At 39.1% G+C, this 19,305-nt stretch overlaps 1 long non-coding RNA gene across 5 annotated transcripts in view; it reads left to right on the top strand.

Annotated features, from left to right (window-relative positions):
• Positions 1 to 800: 800 nt before the first annotated feature.
• LOC147164389 (uncharacterized) overlaps positions 801 to 19,305 on the top strand; it is a 69,107-nt gene continuing 50,602 nt past the window's right edge. For 4 of the 5 annotated variants that reach the window (XR_015096696.1, XR_015096697.1, XR_015096695.1 and 1 more), the window contains exon 1: positions 4,312 to 4,492. This is a non-coding gene — a long non-coding RNA (uncharacterized LOC147164389). Of the gene's footprint in view, positions 841 to 4,311; positions 4,493 to 19,305 lie in introns of those variants that run through there. The other variant, XR_015096698.1, reaches the window with a different exon arrangement.

The raw sequence follows: 19,305 nt of genomic DNA, 5'->3' as shown, positions 1-19,305 counted from the left end.
CTTGACAGTCATTGACTACACCCTGGACTGTTAACAGTTAGTCGCAAACAATCACTAAACAGCGCATTGTGAAGTAATCGATCCCATGCCAGCTGCACGAAGGTTAGTTGTGTGTGAATGAAAATGCTGATATTGGGCTTCCACGACAGGAAAACAGGCCTGTTGTCGCTCGAGCTCAACCTCGAAGGTCTCCATATTTGTGTACAACTACCAACATGTCATGTACAGTACATCCAAGCTCTCTAACGAAAAACATTGAAGTCAATTCGAGTTAGCACTGACCAAAGGCTTGGTGGTATTCAAATAAATAGCTAAAACTTCCCACAGTAATCTTGTGTAAAGCGATCTGGCGACATTCAACGCGGGCTGTACTGTACTTGTCGGTCTGTCTGTTGTTTTGTCCAAATGGAGTCCTGACAAGCGGCACCTGCAAGTCATCACCATTCCTCGGTTTCGTGCTTTGATATCACAGCCACTCATTTGAGGCCTTTTGCCGTTGCTTCGTTGCAATTGTGCCAAAAAACGCTCCCAGATGTTCCCAGACTTGACATTTTGGAGTGTTTGTGTTTGCCGCTCGTGTGACAGCCAGTAAAAACATCCACAGTGTAGTTAAGTGACACTTAACAAAAGCTGTTGCACAAGTTTGGGCGAAGTGAGACAATTGTTTGGAACGCTTCAGTAAATGTGACTCCAAGTGTGAACCGTAGGGGGAAACATTGGCCAACAGTGGCATTTTAGTTACTCCATGTGGAATGATTCACGCGAGTGACCAACAGGGGGCATCATTGCCTAACAGTACTATCCAAGATAGAGCAGTACAGTGACTCGCCACCTTTGCTGGTAAGTTGTTGTTTTTTCCGCTGAAAACACTGTTATCACTAGTGTGTGTGTTTACGCTAGGATCCCTATATGGAGGAATGAGAGCCTCGCAAAGAGCAAACTTATATCACAATATTGTGGTACATTTACATTTGTAATTCACAGCATTTTTATTTCCTGATGGGCTTTACTTTCACTTAATTGTTGATGGATCTGACGACAAGATGCAGACAAATGTTTGAGTAGCACCTGGAGATATACCTAATTTAAAAAAAGTAATTTTCTTAGCAATGGAATGTATGTACAGTACATGTAGCGCTTATTCCAGAGATATTTTTTATATATATTTATTTATATATATAAATGGTGGCATTTTCGCCGTAAAGGCAGAAAATAACGTGAAAACGCGGTGGAGAAATATGTACAAGTCTTTCAAGTTAGATGGCCTTCATGGTGAGTGGCAACGTAAGATGGCCTTATTTGGCTTCACTTCTAACAACAATGAGTAAGTGGCATTGACAGGTGCTCGTGGTTAGCACACTTTGTCGCCTCACAGTTCTAATGTTGGAGGATTGAAATCTTGGCTCTGGCCTGTGTGGTAGCTGACTTGCGTTCTTTTATGGGCTTTCTCCTGGTATTCAGTCTTCCTCCCACATCCTGTTAATCATGTTAAGTGAATAAGTTGTCTTGGGTGCGAATTTGAGTGTGAATGATTAGCTTATAGTATCTGTTATTTGTTTCCGCTGATTGATCTAGGATAGGCTCGAGCTCCCAAGTGACCCCGAACGTATAATTGGTAGCCTAACAGCAAATGGTTGAATGATTAAAATGTTTTGGTTACACTACAAATATTGAATGCAGGCTTGTGAGATGCAATTTCAGAGAAGCACTGGCCCAAAAGTTGTCCTTCAGAGTTCAAAATCCGTTTGAATGGTATTTTCACTACGCACGTCATGGCATCGGCACAACTGCTGATTTATGTGCTGTTAAATTGTGCTAGTTTTTGTATAGTAATGATGGCTTCCATAGTATTTGCGATGTGATAATGGTGGTATTTGAAGGTGGATTAAGTTCCTGCTTGAAGGCCAACAAATTCAACACCCAAGTTTTGCAGGATTGGAGCATTATTGACTACTGTATTTTGAAATGCAACTAAAAAGTGTGCCCACCAGGAGGCAACATTGGCTAACAAAAATCACGCTTTGAGGTTGTTCAAGTGGTAAGAGGTCAATGACAAACACATTCAGGGAAAATTCTGCACATATTTTAGTAATGTTAACAAATAAGACCAAATGTGACTGCATCACACACTCAAAAAATGATGTGCACAATATAACCTTCAACTTTTTTTTTTTTTAATTATATTTTATTTTATTTTCAGTTGTGGGTACTTTTGGACACCTGTTTCAAAATGGTTGTTCATCAAAGTGTTTGGCCCATGTCTCATATCAGCAAATGTGTAAATTGTTCAAAGTGAGTTGTGCAACATTGATTTGTTTCAAGACAAAGAGGAAAAAATAACCTCAAGGCATGTAGCGCTTAGAAATAACAATGCAGCCCTTCTCTGCTCTGTGCTGTTTGTTTGGCTTGACATCAGCTAGAAAACATCGTGGGGCTCTAATGAGAATGAGGAGAATGATTTATTTCTTTTTTCTCTCTCTATTGTTTTAGGATGAGTGAGGATAGGATGGTCCTTTGTTTCAAGTGTGTATGCAAAGCTAAGAGATAAGCAATACATTAGTAGTAGGCCCTGCAGTATAGATTGCGGTGGTCATACATGGGACAAAGACGCTCCATTTGTGTGACGTAGGAGGCGTCAAGTGGTTGCAGACGGGACTTTGATCCGACCCACCAACGACTCTTTGTTGTTATTTTTGGGATTTCTCCTGGGTGCCGCGTAAAAGAGCAGCCGACAAGGCATTTCAGCAAACTTCCACGCTTCCACATGCACATGCTAACGTGCACCTTTACATGTACAATAACATGCTTGCTCTTATGTCAATCAACTGGATTTATGGCTTGATGAAGCCTTTTATTGTCATGGATTAGGACACAAATCAGAATGATGCAATGTGTCTGGATTTCCTTTGTCCATATATTGGAATTTTAGTCACAAACTAGACGTGCGCAATTTGTGGAGAAATTGCGTGGGAATGCTGAAAGCTGATATTTGAATGCATGTGGAATGTTATGGAATGCTCTCAATGAAAATATGCCATGATATTGTAAAAAATATAACAATAATGAAAAATGACATTGAATATAATGGATGCTAAATAAATGGACAATGATTATTATATGAAATTGAAGTTGGACTAAAATCTGCTCCAACCGGGATATGAACTCTGGTCTCCCATGTACTAGTCATTTGCTTTAATCACAGGGCTTGGTTCATTGGCTTGTAAAAAAAACCTGTGGCATGGTATGTTATTGTATTAAATAACGCAGTATAATACTAAAAGCTGTCATTGGTTTTGCTGAATGTCATGTTGAATGAGATAATTTTGTCATTGAAAATATGCTATAAAAAAAAAGAAAAAAGAAGTGAAATACCATTATTATTAGTAGTAGTAGTATGTGGAACAAGGAAAATATTAATAATATAAATATTAGCCCAGTTGGCGTGAATTTTTGGAGCATGTTGAAGTTGGAACAGTGTAAATCGGATGTATATTATGTTGGAGTTGAATAAGGGGAAAAAAATTGAGGAGATGAAAAAACGGAATAACACGTGTGAAATGCTGTGTTTCGTGGTGTGCCCTGAGAATTTTTCGAATATAAAATATTTTACTTGGATCAATAAAGGTTGGGAAACAGTACAGTACCAGATTTATGAATGATGTGTGCATGTTAAAACAACTGTAAATGTGAACAATACAAATACACCTCTTTAAAAATGCATGAGTATGCATAAAGAAAAGTGTAAAACAAAAGCCATATATTGTTTTATAAATGTACATCTTTAAAAGTGAGATGAACACGTATCAGATTCCTGAATGTGCAAATTGCTATTTTTTGTGTATGCGTCAAAATCCTCCATGTTGATGGCGTCGCTATACGAAATGGAAAGAAACGTTAGCTGTTTGATATCGCACTCCAAAAGTAATAATGACCTTTTACCTTTTGCAAGATGCAAAACAAATGTTTAGCCCGGCGACAGTTTGCGTCGCTAAGATATTTAAGGGGTTGACACGCGTGTAGCGTCTCGTCGTGTGTTCGTCTCGACTCCGAAACGTCACATCAGACGCGGCGGCTGTTGCAAACATGGCGGCGACGCTCCTCTCACAGCGCGACGCTGACCTTTCCTCTTAACCCGCGCCTGGCTGCGGCTCACGACAACAATCAAACTAGCGCTGCTAGCTAGCATCTGACGTATAAATGATATGCATCTCCCGCTGCTCCCATGGCAACCGCCTTGACTTTATTGTTGGCTGGCTTTGATCCCGCTACGCTTTGATTCATTTCTCCTTTCAGCCTTTTAGCTAAACATATCATGTGAATTTGGAGCTTTGTTCCTGACAGGCCCCCGTCTTCCTTTCTGCTCGCTCCCGACGCCTCCCCAGAGGAGTGGCGGAGGAGGAGAGGAATTCCGCCGGATTCAAAGACTTGTCTTGACTTCTCTTCTCTCCCCGGGCCTTGCCTTCCCTTGCTGACCTAATCCCCGACCCCCTTGGTACGTTTACATGTGGTTTAGTTTGACTAAGGCACAAGTTACACTGTAGGACTTAATTTGCATTATGATGCATTATGACGCATTCACTTATTTATCAAGCCCCAATTGTTCGCTGAATGACTCACCAATTTGCTATTTTAGTGTCAAAGCAATAAAAGTGTCTGAACTATGTTGAAGTAATTTGAGGAGCTTTATACATATAAAAATACTGCTTTGTCATCACCTTGTGGCATATTAAAGGCAATTATAGTCCTTTTTTAGCTGTGAATGGCTTATACTTGTTGTTGTTAATACCAGTGACTGGCTGGCCTCTGGGGCAGCATGTTGAGCTAGTGGTTAGCATATTTGCCTCACAGCTAAGAGGTTCTGCGCTCAAATCTTGACTCAGGCCTTCCTGCGAGGGGATGACCTGTTCTCGCTGTACTTGTGTGTTTGTTCTGAGGACTACGGTTTTCTCCAAATTCCAAAAATACGCATGTTACATTGCTACAACTAATCCACGAAGGACCCCCATCTGTCTCTAAACGTCAACTGGAATAGGGTCTAGGTCACCCGCAACTCTGAGGACGAGCACTGTAGTAAATGGATGAAGGGACTCTGAGGCTCAAATTACTGTAGCCTGCTTTTAACTAGCAAAATTACAAAGCTGCACCACAAATAATTAGTAGCCCCCAAAATATTTAAATGAGCTTATTTAAAGTCTGGTGTAATATGGGTTAAAGACTTTATAGCTTCTTTACTACATTTGCCAAATTGGGTGACTCACCCAACCTATGATGAGGCAGTGAAATTGCAAAGTATATTTACTATATTCTGGCATATTTATTGAGGCAATTCTATATTTGTCCATTACATTTTTCTGTATTTTACAAAGTGTTGACACCTTCCATTTGTGTGTGGTAGCGCTCCGTCATCTTAGTATTGTGGTTTCTTGCCCAGTGGGTCAGTGGGCGTGTGCGCATTGTGGCAACATCAATCTTTTTATGTTGTCACATTGCGGTGACTAGCCTTTAGTGAAGTCTAGGCCTCGGTTAGGTGAAAATATTGTATATAAAGTGGTAGTTCTGGTCGTAGTGAGGGCAAGCAAGTGTGCAGGAAATGAACGTTAAAGTCAATCATGACAGAAACAAGACCACATTTCCCCATAAATGTCAAAATTAAAGACATGGCTACGTGTTTGAAAGCTGGTGATTAGAACAGGCCTTGACTTTTATTGTTTGACACTTATTTTAACTGCGTGCTCGCCTACCAGCAATACTTTAATAGTTGGCTGCAGAAGCAATTGCCACTTTTCATTATCTTAGGCCTACCTTCTTGGCTTTCCACATCAAAATTGGAATTTAAATCTTGGCACAGGGAGACAAATTTGATCAGAGGACACCAAAAAAATGGAGTGATTCAGCAAAGCGGAGACTGTGGAGCAGCAACATGATAAGCTAACGTTAGAGAAGAAGGGCCCTGCAATTCCAGACTTAAGCACAAACAGGAGAATAGGTTCCTTAATGCACATGTTACCTAACATTAACGTAACCAAACTCAAAATTGAAGACGCACTCTTTAGGGACTTCTGTGAAAATTCACGGTGAGTGATGCTACCATGTAGCCACCTAGCATGTACACGACTTGCATGATAGGCAGAGATTGACATCTCATTCTGATGAAAGATACGTGCTGTTTTTGGTTGTTAAAAAACATGATCATGGCGAACAATGAATTGTTGATGTATAATCAAAAACGGATTCTAAGACCAATCCAGTTTGTGTTGTTTGCTCACTTGATGCAACAAATCAAATGACTTCACCTGTCATTCAGCTTTGATGATGGAATATTTTAATTTATCTCCACAATTTGCATCTATCTGATTGTTTTTTTTCCCCCCGTCCTTGATCAAAGACAGTCTTGCGCATCCACAAAAAAATCACTTTCACAATCTAATGACTTCCAATACAAATACCATACCCCAAATATTCACTTCTGATTGACACTGTCAGATTATGAATTCAACCGTGTCTTTATGATTGCATTGACCTATTAGGCTGATACCCAGAACTCCTCCTTCAGTGGAACAATTTATTTGCTGTAGTGTGATATTTGACCAACGGAGGGCAGTATGACTGCTGGCAAAAAGCCCCTTTCAATACATTTATACACAGGATTTTTCCCCCCCCACGTTTCTCAAATATATAAAACGTTCTGATACCCTTTCAATTAATAGAAATAATGTATGGAAATATTAATCAAAACATTTTTGTGAATTTCTACTGTGCAATAATGTATGGAAATATTAATCAAAATTTTTTTGTGAATTTCTACTGTGCATATTTTTACACTGAAATTCTTCTGATATGCTGAATGCTGTTCATACTTTATAGTCAGTGTCAGATTAGAGCATGCAATTAAAAGTGCAAAGACATTCTTTGGGCAGTGCATTTCATCTAAAACACAAAAAAAATAATTTCAAAAGCTTCAATAAAAATAAATAAATAATCCAAAACAGAGACAAGAATGAAAAAGGTCAATGAAATGCATTTAATTCCAAATATTCTGATTTATTCTTCAAACACAAAGACAGTGTTTTCCCCCTATGTATTTCAGATTAAAAAACAAAAAAAGACTAAGATGCTGTCAGTGTCAATTGAAAAGTGCATATAGTATATCATAACTTTACGTTGTTGTTGTTTTTTTACAAGCTTTTAATCAAAAAGAAAATAATTAAAAAAAATCACAATATTTGAAGTTATATGCTTTTCATTGGACATATTTGTTTCATCACATATTTTTCAAGTTGAATGTTTTTCACAAAAACAATGCAAATGCAAATTAAGGACAGTTTGTATGACATTTAGTGAGCATTATGACACATTATTATATTTTTTTCTTGCATATTATATATTTTCTTATAAAATATATTTCTTATATATTTGAGTGCAGATCCAGATGAAAGTGGTGCCCTTTTTTTTTTCCTATTAAAAAAAAAAGTATTACATTTTGGTCATTTTTATGTAATTTCCCAGTGAATCTTGTTGAAGGCAATTCAGACACACACAGTGTTTCCTTACTTTGTTTCCAGTAAAATAACATATTTGGCCTTTCCCTCTCACGGAACAACACAACCACTACTATGCATTTGTGAGCTGAGCAAACAGCTGCCTGATGAATAAGTTAGGTCGTCTAAATATGGCTGCAAGTCATGTATCTTTAAAAAGTATTTAATAATGGTAATCAAGATAATCAACAGCGTAGCAATTACATCTTTACACTTTCCCTTTTTAATTATGGATCATGAGGAAAGGCTGCGGTGGCGGTCTCAGGTGGATTGTTCGTCTTAAGTGTTTACGAACTCAAAAGCGGAGCGACTACTCACAAAATAGCAACGTTGGCGGAGTTGCTATGATTTATTTATTGATGCGTGTTAGTAGGGGAAGACCCGCTGTATCGTTCATTATCATAAAGGCCTCCGGTCATGCGTGCAAAACCGCCATCTCGCGCACACAAGTCGAGAAATAGCATTCCGCGCTAGGAATCCGACGTCACTTTCCCCCAAGCTACTGCCGTTAAACGTAAGATGTAAGTTGTTTTCCTTCCTCCGCTCTGGGTTTATTTTAAATATGTCAAATCTTTGCCAGCGTGCTGCAGGAGGAAGAGGCGGAACCCATGCTCAGTGCACCTGCTCTCACATCCTCTCCAAAGCTTGCGAGTGAGTTCCCGACACGGGCGATGTGCTGTCGCGAGCTCACGAACGGGTGAAAACTCAAAATGAACCCTGCAGAGGCCTTTCCTTGCTCTGTTCAATTATTTAGACTCAAAAGAAGATGAGGAGGAGAGAGCGGCGGTTTTGAGTGAATCACATATTTATCCAGCTTCATCTTTGCCAAATAGCCGCCAAATGGAAACAAATACCTTCAATGGAACACTCATGTTTGCTTTGAGCCGCACAGTTCATTTTGGGAAAGTAGGCGAAGAGTGCGATATCTCTACTGATTACTCCAGCTTCCTCCCTCATTCCTTAAACATGCACGTTAGGTTCATTTAAGACAAAATTTTCCGTAGGTGCGAAAGTGAGTGTGAATGGCTGGCGACTTAGCCATGGTGTAACCTGCCTTACGCCCAAAGTCAGCTGACATATGTTCCAGCTAATAGAAAATGCGATCGATGGATGCAAACTGACGTGTAGTATGAGGTGTGATCGATGCAACGGACCAACATCTGCTATGAAATGTAATGACTGACATATGGACTGACCAATGAACAGTAAATCCATACATTTGCTATACACGCCATCCTCATTAGGGTGACGGGTGGGCTTGAGTCTATGCCAGCTGACTTTGAGCCAGAGTGCGAAGTTGGTGCTTTGTGTGATGCCGTGTAACCTGCCGGTTACTAGTGTTACATATTATGATTGACATGTAGAGTTACCCATGTAGCATGAGTGACACCGGCGATTCACTGATGTCGTGTAATTGGTTCAATGGTGGAAAGTAACAAGTATAAATACTTTGTTACTGTATTGATGTAGATTTTGCAGTTATCTCTACTTGAGAATTTATTTCTAGCGACTTTATTCACTTTTACTCCCTAAATTTGAAGACCGTACCTCTACTTTCTTCTCCTTTTTTTGACAAAATGGGCTTGTAAGAGGGATCGCAGTGGTCCACTTTTTAGTTTTATTCCACGATTATTATTTGTTGTGTTGGCATGAACAAACCATCAATATTTTTAGAGATGAGCGACGCGTTTTGAGAAACTCTGTGCCTGCCACACCGTCATCCTCTCCGTTGACTGAGTATTGATGAGTGTCCAATTGGGGAAAGTCTGTCTGCACCCCCAAGCCCATGGAAACGGTTCCATGTAGTTTCTGGTTGGGAATTCTACTCATTCCTCTACTTTTTTCTTAGTTTTTCCCAATACTGGAATCGCTGTTAGTTTTTTCACTCTTGGTAGAACTACATGATATAAATATGAGTCAACCACAGTTAACTCATTCACTGCCATTGACGGCTATACACGTCAACAATTCATTGTAACTATTAGTTTAATTTTTTTTTTCCACTTTTAACAAGAGTATGAAAACCTATAATTTTTTTTATTGCACATTTAAAACGGATATGAAATTTGTGATTAATCGCGAGTTAACTAGTGAAGTCATGCGATTAATTACGCTTAAAAAAAATGTAATTGCCTGACGCCCCGGATTTTTTATCTTTTCTTTAAAAATAAATAAATCATTCACTGACATTGACGGCTATAAACATAAAAAATTCATTTGAACTATTTATTTTAGTTTAACATTCCCCCCCACACACTTTTGTTAACAAGAGTATGGAAACCTAGAATTTTTGTATTGTACATTTAGAACAGATATAAAATGTGTGATTAATCGTGTGTTAACTAGTCATGCGATTAATTAGAATTAAAAATTTTAATCGCCTCTTGCCCCTAATTTTTTAATAATCTTTTTTTTTTTTTAAATACATTTATGGCAGTGAATGAGTTAATCAATCAAACTTTATTTTATATAGCACCTTTCATACATAAAAATGCAACTCGAGGTTCTAAACAATTTAAACATCCTTAATGCAATAAAAATACCCCCCCCCCCAAAAAAAAGAAGAAAAAAAACTGGTGGGGCACAGAGAAACGTTGTGAGGAAAGGCACCCAGGACACAGTTAAGATCTTGTTTTATTGAGATCTTGGTGGGGAAAAAAACAGATAGCAGAAACATGTAGGAACATTCAAATATGCAGTATATTCTCTATCCATGGATTTTAGAGAATTTCTTGACGTTGGCTACAAGAAGGATTTGCGAATGCATTGTCTTGTGACAGCCTAAAAAAGAAAAATCACACTTTTATTACTATTAGCAAATTTAGCCATTTTTAATGTTGTGCTCATTCAGTACATGTTCAATCCTGACTGTCATGTTAAAATTTAGCTTAGCAAAGCTGTGTCGGGTGTTTTTATTATTTCCTCTTCGTAAGAACAAGCGTGTATAATAATTGACATGTAGATGGAACAATGTAGAGTTACTGATGTAACAGGCCAGACTTGTATTGCGTGTATCAAGTGGCATGTGGAAATATCGATGAAGTGTTATGTTACTGCGCTTTGTGGAATGATTGACGTAGATTGAAAAATAAAGAGTGATTGATGTACCTGACCAATCGCTACTGCATTGATCAAATTCCATGTACCGGTACACACTTTGTGCCTTAATTAACTAGTCTACATTTCACTCATTACATGACATAGTGATTGGTCTTGTTCATCTTAATTGGTCGGTCTACATGGCAAACGTTACACACAGACAGATTAATTAATTCCTTGCATCCATCACACTTCATTGCTCTGTTCATTCTTCATGTCAGTCTTTACATGACACTCACTAACAGATCGGTTTTGGTCAGTCTATCAGTCATTACATGCAGCACCTGGTATTAGTTGGTTGCATCGGCCAAAATTTGTAGGTCATTCGACATGACAGTAATTACATACAGCACCAGTGATTGGTGGCTCGATCCCTCAATCTTCATTGGTCAATTTTGTTGCACCGGCAACTATGTGTGAAAACTCTCAACTTATTATTTCCAACGAGCCTGATGTTTGCCTTTACATGATCACTGTCAAGAAGAGAAGGCAAAAACAAACCCCACTGTAGCTGTCAACATTTCCTCCCCGTCTGATCGTCTCTTTTACAAGCGCCTCGCAGCATGTAAACACAAACGCATGCACAATAGACACACCGCAACAAAAACCTGTACGCCCACGTGCACGCACGCCACAATTTCCTATGCTGGGAAACCTGTCAGACACTCACAAAGAAAACAGCAAATTTATTTATTCCTCTGAGTTCAGACTAATTACAGGCATTACGGTGGCGCGTGGCGGTGACGTCTCTTTATACCATCAGGTGTCAAGGGTGCGCCGTGCAGAGAGGTGGAAGCGAGGAGACGCGACTCCTTCCCTCTGTCTCATCTCTAATTAAATTAAATAGGTGAGTACTTCCTCCCTCGCGCCCCCTTCCTTCACCTAAAGAGGGAGGTGACAATTGTGAATCTCAGAATGCTATAAAATAACAGCATTTAGCGTAAATAACCTTTGAATTCATTACCTCAAACATGTCAACATCATTCAAAATTAAAAAAGTACTTGTACAGTATTTCAATGACGATAGTCAAAAATCTTTGACATAGTCATCCTTGCATTACAATGATCCACAATTGGCCAGATATGTCACTTATGTTTCAATGGTCAGTCAACATGACAATCATTATTACTGACTAGGGGTGTGAATTGCGATTCGATCCGTATCACGATTCATGGGTCACAATTCGATTTGATACCGATTAATCCCGATACGAATCTATAAATCAATTATTGCCATTTTTTAAAAACTCAAATTTAGAAACTACTTATCAGTAAACTTGTACATGTACACTGTAAGACTTGTATGAAAATATAATTCGGGCTTATAACTGTGAACCACTGTATTTAACAAACAGGTTGCAATCTGTTTCATGTTTGAACAGCATTTAAATCAAATTGGAAGGTTTAATGTTCCATTAATATAACATTCTTCAAATCAAGTGTGAACCCTAACCATAAGTAAGACATTTTGTTAAATATTTCCATCAAAAACATCATCAAAAAATTCGGCTGCATATTGAATCGATACGTGAATTGTGCGCTGTAATACCGCGATATATTGCAGAATATATATTTTTTTAACACCCCTACTACTGACAGTTGCATCAATCAAGTTTCATTGGTTCATCTACATGTCAGTATTTAGCGCCAGTGATTCCACATTGTTGTTGTTTTTCTGGCACTTTTTTTCTTCCTTCATTCAAATGGATCCAACTTCTTCCTCGTGTATGTGACAAAATCATCTAAAAAAACATTAATTTAAAGCTCATTCATTGTGTATGTGGTAAGGGGCAGGGACCACGGAATGGAGCGTTGCTGGGCGGCTCACCCTGCTTCATCTGTCTTTCCTTCCTTTCTTTAATCATTCCTCTGGTCTCTTGAGGTCTCGCTAATTTGTTGGAATTTTGATATTTATGGGGTTGGTGAAAGATTCTGATTTTGTAACTCTCCGGGTAGTAGGTGATGTCTGGTTGGTGCTGTATTTCACTTTGTTTCATCTTTCTTTTCTTTGATCCTTCCTCTGGTCTCCTGACAGGGTATGGTATTTTTAACAGGTGAATTATGAGCACAAGCTCGCACGCACGCACACACACACATAAAAGAGAGCTACGATGATCACGTTAATTGAAAATACATAAATAAATAAATAATAATAAAAATTAAAAAAAATCCAAATGCACAAAGCCATTAATTTTTTTCTGCTGCTCGTGTCGTCGTCCTCTTCTTTAAATTGAGTCACGGCTTTCTTTTGCAACAATGAACTATACATCTTGATGTAGAGTCTACCAAGCGGCAACATTTCTGTTTCTACTTCCAAATATGGGCTCACTGGAAACTGGTAGTTTCGCGTTGCCATGTGACTCCTTCACAATGAGTGAGTACAGTGTGAAAAGGGCTTAATAGTGGCTTGATCGTCCCTTGAATTTTAAATACACAGTTTCCTGAGGCAGAGAAAATTCATTTTATGATCGAAGTACTTGAAATCTTTGAGTGCAAATTCCGCGTCAATACATACAACACACAGTACAAGGTACTGGTTGTAGGTCAGTCATGCTTCATGGCTAACTCCACAGGCCAATCAGTAAGTGGTCATCGTAACTCATGCTTCATTGGTTGTTTTATTTGTCAGTCATTACTGGCAGGACCTGTGATTGGTCTATTGTATCTTCAAGTGCAGTGTCAAGAGCGTTAAGGCATCTGGTGATGATTTTTTAATTAATTTTTTAATGAGTACCTCTTTGACATTGTCACTCAAAACTCTGTTGTTATTTTTGGGACATGCATTATTTGTTGATACAGCGGCCAGTGAGTGTCTATTAAGTGTCACCAATGGGAGCCTCAACCCTCAGCATCAGTTCACCGCAAACAATAGATTGGCCTCCCCTCTAAATTATAGATTCCGGAACAATCTGGAATCATGTTCATTAAAGACAATGAAAAGTGGAGGGAAGAAAAGAAGAAAAATCAGCACATAAATATTTCTTCCAAGCAAATCACGAGACAAGTCAACCACTCCCTCCGAGTGAAGGGTGGGGTTGCGGGTGCGCCCGTGCCCCCTTGACTGCAGACATGCAGGAGACACATGCGTCGACGTCGACCGTGACGGCTGTTAGCTCCTCCTGAAAGCTGCCACTACTCGCCGTGGAAAAGCGATGGCGGGCGCGCTTGGATGACACATTATTATCCTTTAATCTCGGCGCTCAGCTCGTGGAGCATCAAATTGAAATATCCTGAACAGATGTAAAAACACATGTGGGCCCGGGCGCGCAAGCTGTGCTGCGCTTTGTTTCATCTCGCTGTGATGTGAGCCTTAAGGAGAAAGCTTTTTAAAATTTCATCATTATTCAAAAGGATAATTAATACGTACCCCCAGGCTTTGATTATGCGATACCCAGTGTGTACTGCCGCTGCTGTTGCCATAATGAGCCACTCATCATCAGCGCGCTCTGCCTCCCTGAGCCTCCCCAGCAAACATACAGTTTGCATAAGGTACTTAAGATTCTGCACAGGAACCTTGGTGTGTGCGCGCGAGAGCGTATATGCACCTGCTATGTTTATATGAAACCGCTCGTATGCATGCGAGGTGCGGCTCCCTCATCTCATTTGCAGTTCAGCGTACAATCACGCTAGTTGTTGCAGTTTGTTTACAAGAGGACCCCTGTCGGGCTGCGTGCACAAAACTGGGCCCTCTATGAACAAGCACACCTTCACACCCCTCCCTCCCAAGCGCACCCCCACGTGGCGCTCAAGCGGCGGTTGGAGACTGACAGGCCGCGGAAGGGCAATTTTGTAACGAGGGCCTCAAGGATAAACAGTAAGCAGGCTTAAGGGTGACTCTCACGTCATTGGTCAGTCTATAAGTTACTTGTCATTAATTAGTCCATTGCGTCTTTCACTCTTCATTGGACAGTCACAGATGACACCAGTGATTGGTCACTGATTGGTCTACATGTCAGATATTGGTCGAGTCCATCCCTCGCTTTTCATTGGTCAATCTGTATATATTGTATATCATTACAAACAGCACCGGGGTCATCTCACTCTTCATTGGTTAGTCCATTTGTCTATCATTACAAACAGCGCCAGTGACTGTTCGATTACACCCATCACTTTTTATGTAGGTGTCAGGTGGTTAAAATTTTTAATCGTAATTAATCGCACGACTTCAATAGGTAACTCACGATTCATCACAAATTTCATATCTGTTATAAATTAAATAATTAAAGATTTCATGCTCTTAACCTAAAAGTGGGAAAAAAAGGTGAAACTAATTAAAATATGGCTGCATATTTTAGTCATTGATACAGTAATTTTATAATGATTTATAAAATTTAGTTCAAATTGAAAAGAGTGTTTTTTCATATTAAGAGCTATCTAATCTTTAACATGAAGTAACTTGTGAAATTCTGCACATTTTTTAAATTGTAAAATACAACTTAACCCCATTCTCCACAAACATATGCATTATTATTAAATTTCTTACTGCTAATTTTTGACGTGGACATGTCTGCTGCGTTGCGACTGGAATTCCCCAGTACAGGCTTTCCAAGTAAGGGGCGGTCATTAATCGCGCGTAAAAAAAAATTGTGCTATTAAAAGTACTGTGAATTAACACACACATTTTGACACCCCTACTTTTTATTGTTCAGTCTACATATCAATAATTACAGACTAACCAGTGATTATTCAGTATATAGCTTTTATTCATTAGTCAGTCATCAGTTAAAAAAGAAAAATCACAGGACGATATAGATTTTTAGACTAGATGATTATTATTATTTTCTTAGCCAAGTGGTTGGTCAGTTAAATTACTCACTCTTCATTGGTCTGTTTACAAGTCAGTCATTAAAGACATCACCAGTGATTAGTCGTTTTACATCCCTCAGTATTAATTGGTCAATTACATATGCCTTTTGTCATTGGTCGGTCTATATGTCAGTCATTGCGGACAACATCTGTATTTGGTCTGTTACATCCCTCAGCAGTCATTGGTTAGTCTACAAGAGAATCATTACAGACGGGATTGGTTGGTAACATCACTCATGCTTCATTGGTCAGTCTTCCTGTCAATCAGTTCGCACAACGCCTGTCATCGGTCAGTTGCATCTCCCTGGATAGTGTCAAAAGCGAGGATGAGATACCAAGATACAGGCTAGTATGCGAATAGACACGCAACGATGCTTAATTATTAGCCTAGAACCCTGCTGGTCCTCCCTCGGCAGGTGGGGAGTGACAGGCCGTGGAAGGATATCGAGAGGTCACTCCGAATGACAGCTGTCAATTAGAATACCTCACCGCTAAGCATCAAGCAGGCTTATGGACCACAAGTCAGTAAGTCCATATGTTGGTGGGGGGAAATATTTCAGGGCTTAATCTTGCATCCTTGACCCTCCACAAACAAGCAATAGCAGCCACATATTTGACCACAAAAACACACCAACCTCATTTTTTGGTGGAAGGTTGTCCACTTCCAAGCTACTTCTCTTGACACATAATAGGACACCAGTGTCAAACAGGCACAACCTCCTCTGACATTCTATTCCCTGAATGACACTCTTCGTCTTTCTTTGCAGCAGGGGGGTAAAAAAGAGGATGTCATTTGGGATTTGCCCCGTTGCCCAAGATAGCCAGCGATGGCACTTTAGCCCGTAAGGAATTTTAGCATGTTCACTCGGCATTGAAGTGACATGCCAGAGGGGCGCCGTGACGGGCAGACATCAAGGGCGGACTTGGGCAACTCCTCCAACCTAGAATCCAATTCCATGCCTGACACTGTGTGGAATTAGTTTCGGACATGTGAGTGATAGCTTCCCTGGGTGGCAAACGGACACGAGTCAGATCAGAGTTAAAGATCCTGATCAATTAGACTTAAGGATGGTTTAAAGAGGGAATTCCCAAACTTGCGGTTGGTACCCAAAATGAGTCTTGGGTCATCAACTGTCCAAAAATTCAAAACTACCTGTATTCATATGTACTGCGTGACTATTGATTTTGATTGAGCAACCCTTCTAGATAAAGTCTTCAGATGTGTCTGGTTAAAGAGCTTATAGAGGCAATTACTGATCAATACATGTCCTGAAGCTTAAAATACATTATACATGCATTGCTCCCAGTAGATTTTAGTGTCGATGAAATTATTATAATACTCATCATGTTTATTAACTCATTTAATCAGGCTTCATGGTTAATTCTATGCGCCAATCGTTACACACAGCACCAATGAATGGTCACTTAAATTATAAATCATATTTTTGAGAATTTGTGTGTTAAATGTTTTGGACTTTTTAATTACAATCAGGGTCTGATATTTACATTTTTGACGGGTGGTCTTTTTCAGCCACCCCGAGCCAAGTTGTGGTAGCGTTGTCAGAACCAGTACTGGCTTCATATATTGATGATATTATATATGTTAAGTTTGAGTGATTATTTCGTATCATCAATCTTTTCTTGCTTTCCTTTCAATTTTGCGTCTCGTCTTTTGAGTAACTGCTAAATTGAGACTAACCCCCTCCCTCCATGCCCTACGATCCCTATGGTCAGCAGGTGTCAATCAAAATCCGGCCCAAACAAAAGTAGCCTCACATTCGTACAACAATTACGACCGGCCTGAAATATAGATTCTTGCCTCGAAGCCGCGCCACTCGTCATTCACGGGGGCCAGCGGGGTCCTGCCATGGGAAGCAATTATCGCTAGATGCCAGCTGACAGCCTGATTCAGTTGCCAGCGCCATGATGCCTCTCATCCCCGGGCTTTCTCTAGGCAAATAGCATCCTCATCTCTCAAATCAAACCTCTTTGCCACTATTGGCTCCAATCGGAGAAAGGGAGATGGTTCTCTTTGTTTCGCGGGACAATGCAATGGGAAGAAGGTGGATGGAACAATGAAGAGGTGCTTTGATTTTTTTTTTCAAGCAACTGCTCCCTTACTCATAGGGAGAGGTCTTTGTAAAAGGCGGGGGAAAACATAATTTATAAGACCGTTGCACAGAAAATTATTAATGTATATATATTTTTTTTACAAAAGCTAAAAACAGCCCTTTAAAATCTGAATAGGTTTAGAGCACATGTGTCAAGATCCGGTCGCCTCGAGGGCCTGCATGTTTTCGAGGTTTCTCTACTCCAACACCCCTGATTCAATGATCAGATTAATTATCAGGCTCCTGCAGAGCTTGCTGATGAGCTTAAATATGAATCAGCTGTGTTGAACGTGGGAAACCTCTAAAACATGCAGGACTCTGACACCACTAATTTAGAGTGAATCCCCTCTCTATGCCTTAAACATTCATTACATGTTGAATCATGAAAAGTTGAAATAATCGGCAATTGCCAAGGTATATCTGAAGCATGCTCATAATTCAGGTTTTGTCTAGTAACATTGAGCAAAAATAAAATAAAAAATCAACCAAACAACGGCTTATAATGCAAAAAAAACTCATAAGTTAAGCCTTTTGTAAGCAAGTTTATTAAAGTTAATGAAATAACAAACATTAAAAGAGAAAACACACATTTTTGTTCATGAAATAATAAAAAAACGAGTGTTTAAAAAAAAAAAGATAACTTAAACGTAACTGAAATACATGAGCTTTTGGGGTTGAGTTACAATTTATTTCAGTATTACTGTTTGTCTGTATAGAAGAAGGAAGGTCGAACTGTTTTTTTAAAATTGTAATTTAATTTACTTTTCCCACAACCAACGCTTAGTGTGACCTTTAAAAAATAAATAAATAAATAAATAAAATTATATATATATATATATATATATATATATATATATTATCTTGCACTCAACAAATACTATAGATTAAAAAATAAAAACTATACCATATAATACAAAAACTAAAACAAAGCACTTTGGAATAAATAAAAATGAAAAAACCCGCTCTAAGAATTAATTTAACCTGACCGAATTTAAAAAACTAAAGTCAAAATGAAATAAAAAAACAAATATAATGAAACATCCAAAACTATTACAACCCTGCTTGTAAGCGAATGTTCCACTTACCACTTAGTTATCAATAGAAAAAGATCCCAGATTAATAGGATGGCTTAAGAGTGCAAATACAAGATGAATAGGGATAAATGAATGGAAACGGTACAATTAATTGCTATAAAAGTCAACCAGTCATTTGCCACTTTGCTCATTAGTTGAAAAAACACACGAAGGCAAAGTTCAGTTGGATGCTTTAATCACTTTAATTAATGCACATTGTTGTGTGTTCTCTTCTTGCTCACGGGCTTGCTCACTCGCTCCCTGTGTACCTATATTAGTGAAGTAATAAATAAATGAGCACGCACGCACGCGCTGCCATCGACTAATTATCATGCAAATACAGCAGCAACAAAGCGTGCTGGGACTGTTAATCTGTGCCGCGTCGCTGGCCAAATTCCCCAAAGTGCCTCACAATTGTCCACCGTGCAATTAAGAGGATGGAGCACGGAAGGAAGGGCTGTCACTTGAATTCTCTCTTTTTGGCTGGGCCATGCTAAAATAAACTTTAAATGTCAAAAGCTACTTCTTTTACTATACAGATAAATGGTAATGCAACATTTTGGGTTGTTGAGACAGTATGCAGGGTTTTAAAATTAGACCTGTTCTAATAATCATTTGTGTGGCCTTTTTCCTACAGTCTGGTGTTTTTTATTGTCCTGTTCTGTTAGATTTTGAGAA

Source organism: Leptonotus elevatus, chromosome 12 (assembly GCF_054856555.1).
Source record: "Leptonotus elevatus isolate MCC_2025b chromosome 12, RoL_Lele_1.0, whole genome shotgun sequence".
Classification (NCBI taxonomy): Eukaryota; Metazoa; Chordata; class Actinopteri; order Syngnathiformes; family Syngnathidae; genus Leptonotus; species Leptonotus elevatus.
Note: the sequence above shows the minus strand (reverse complement) of the source record. Positions and strands in the feature narration are given on the sequence as shown.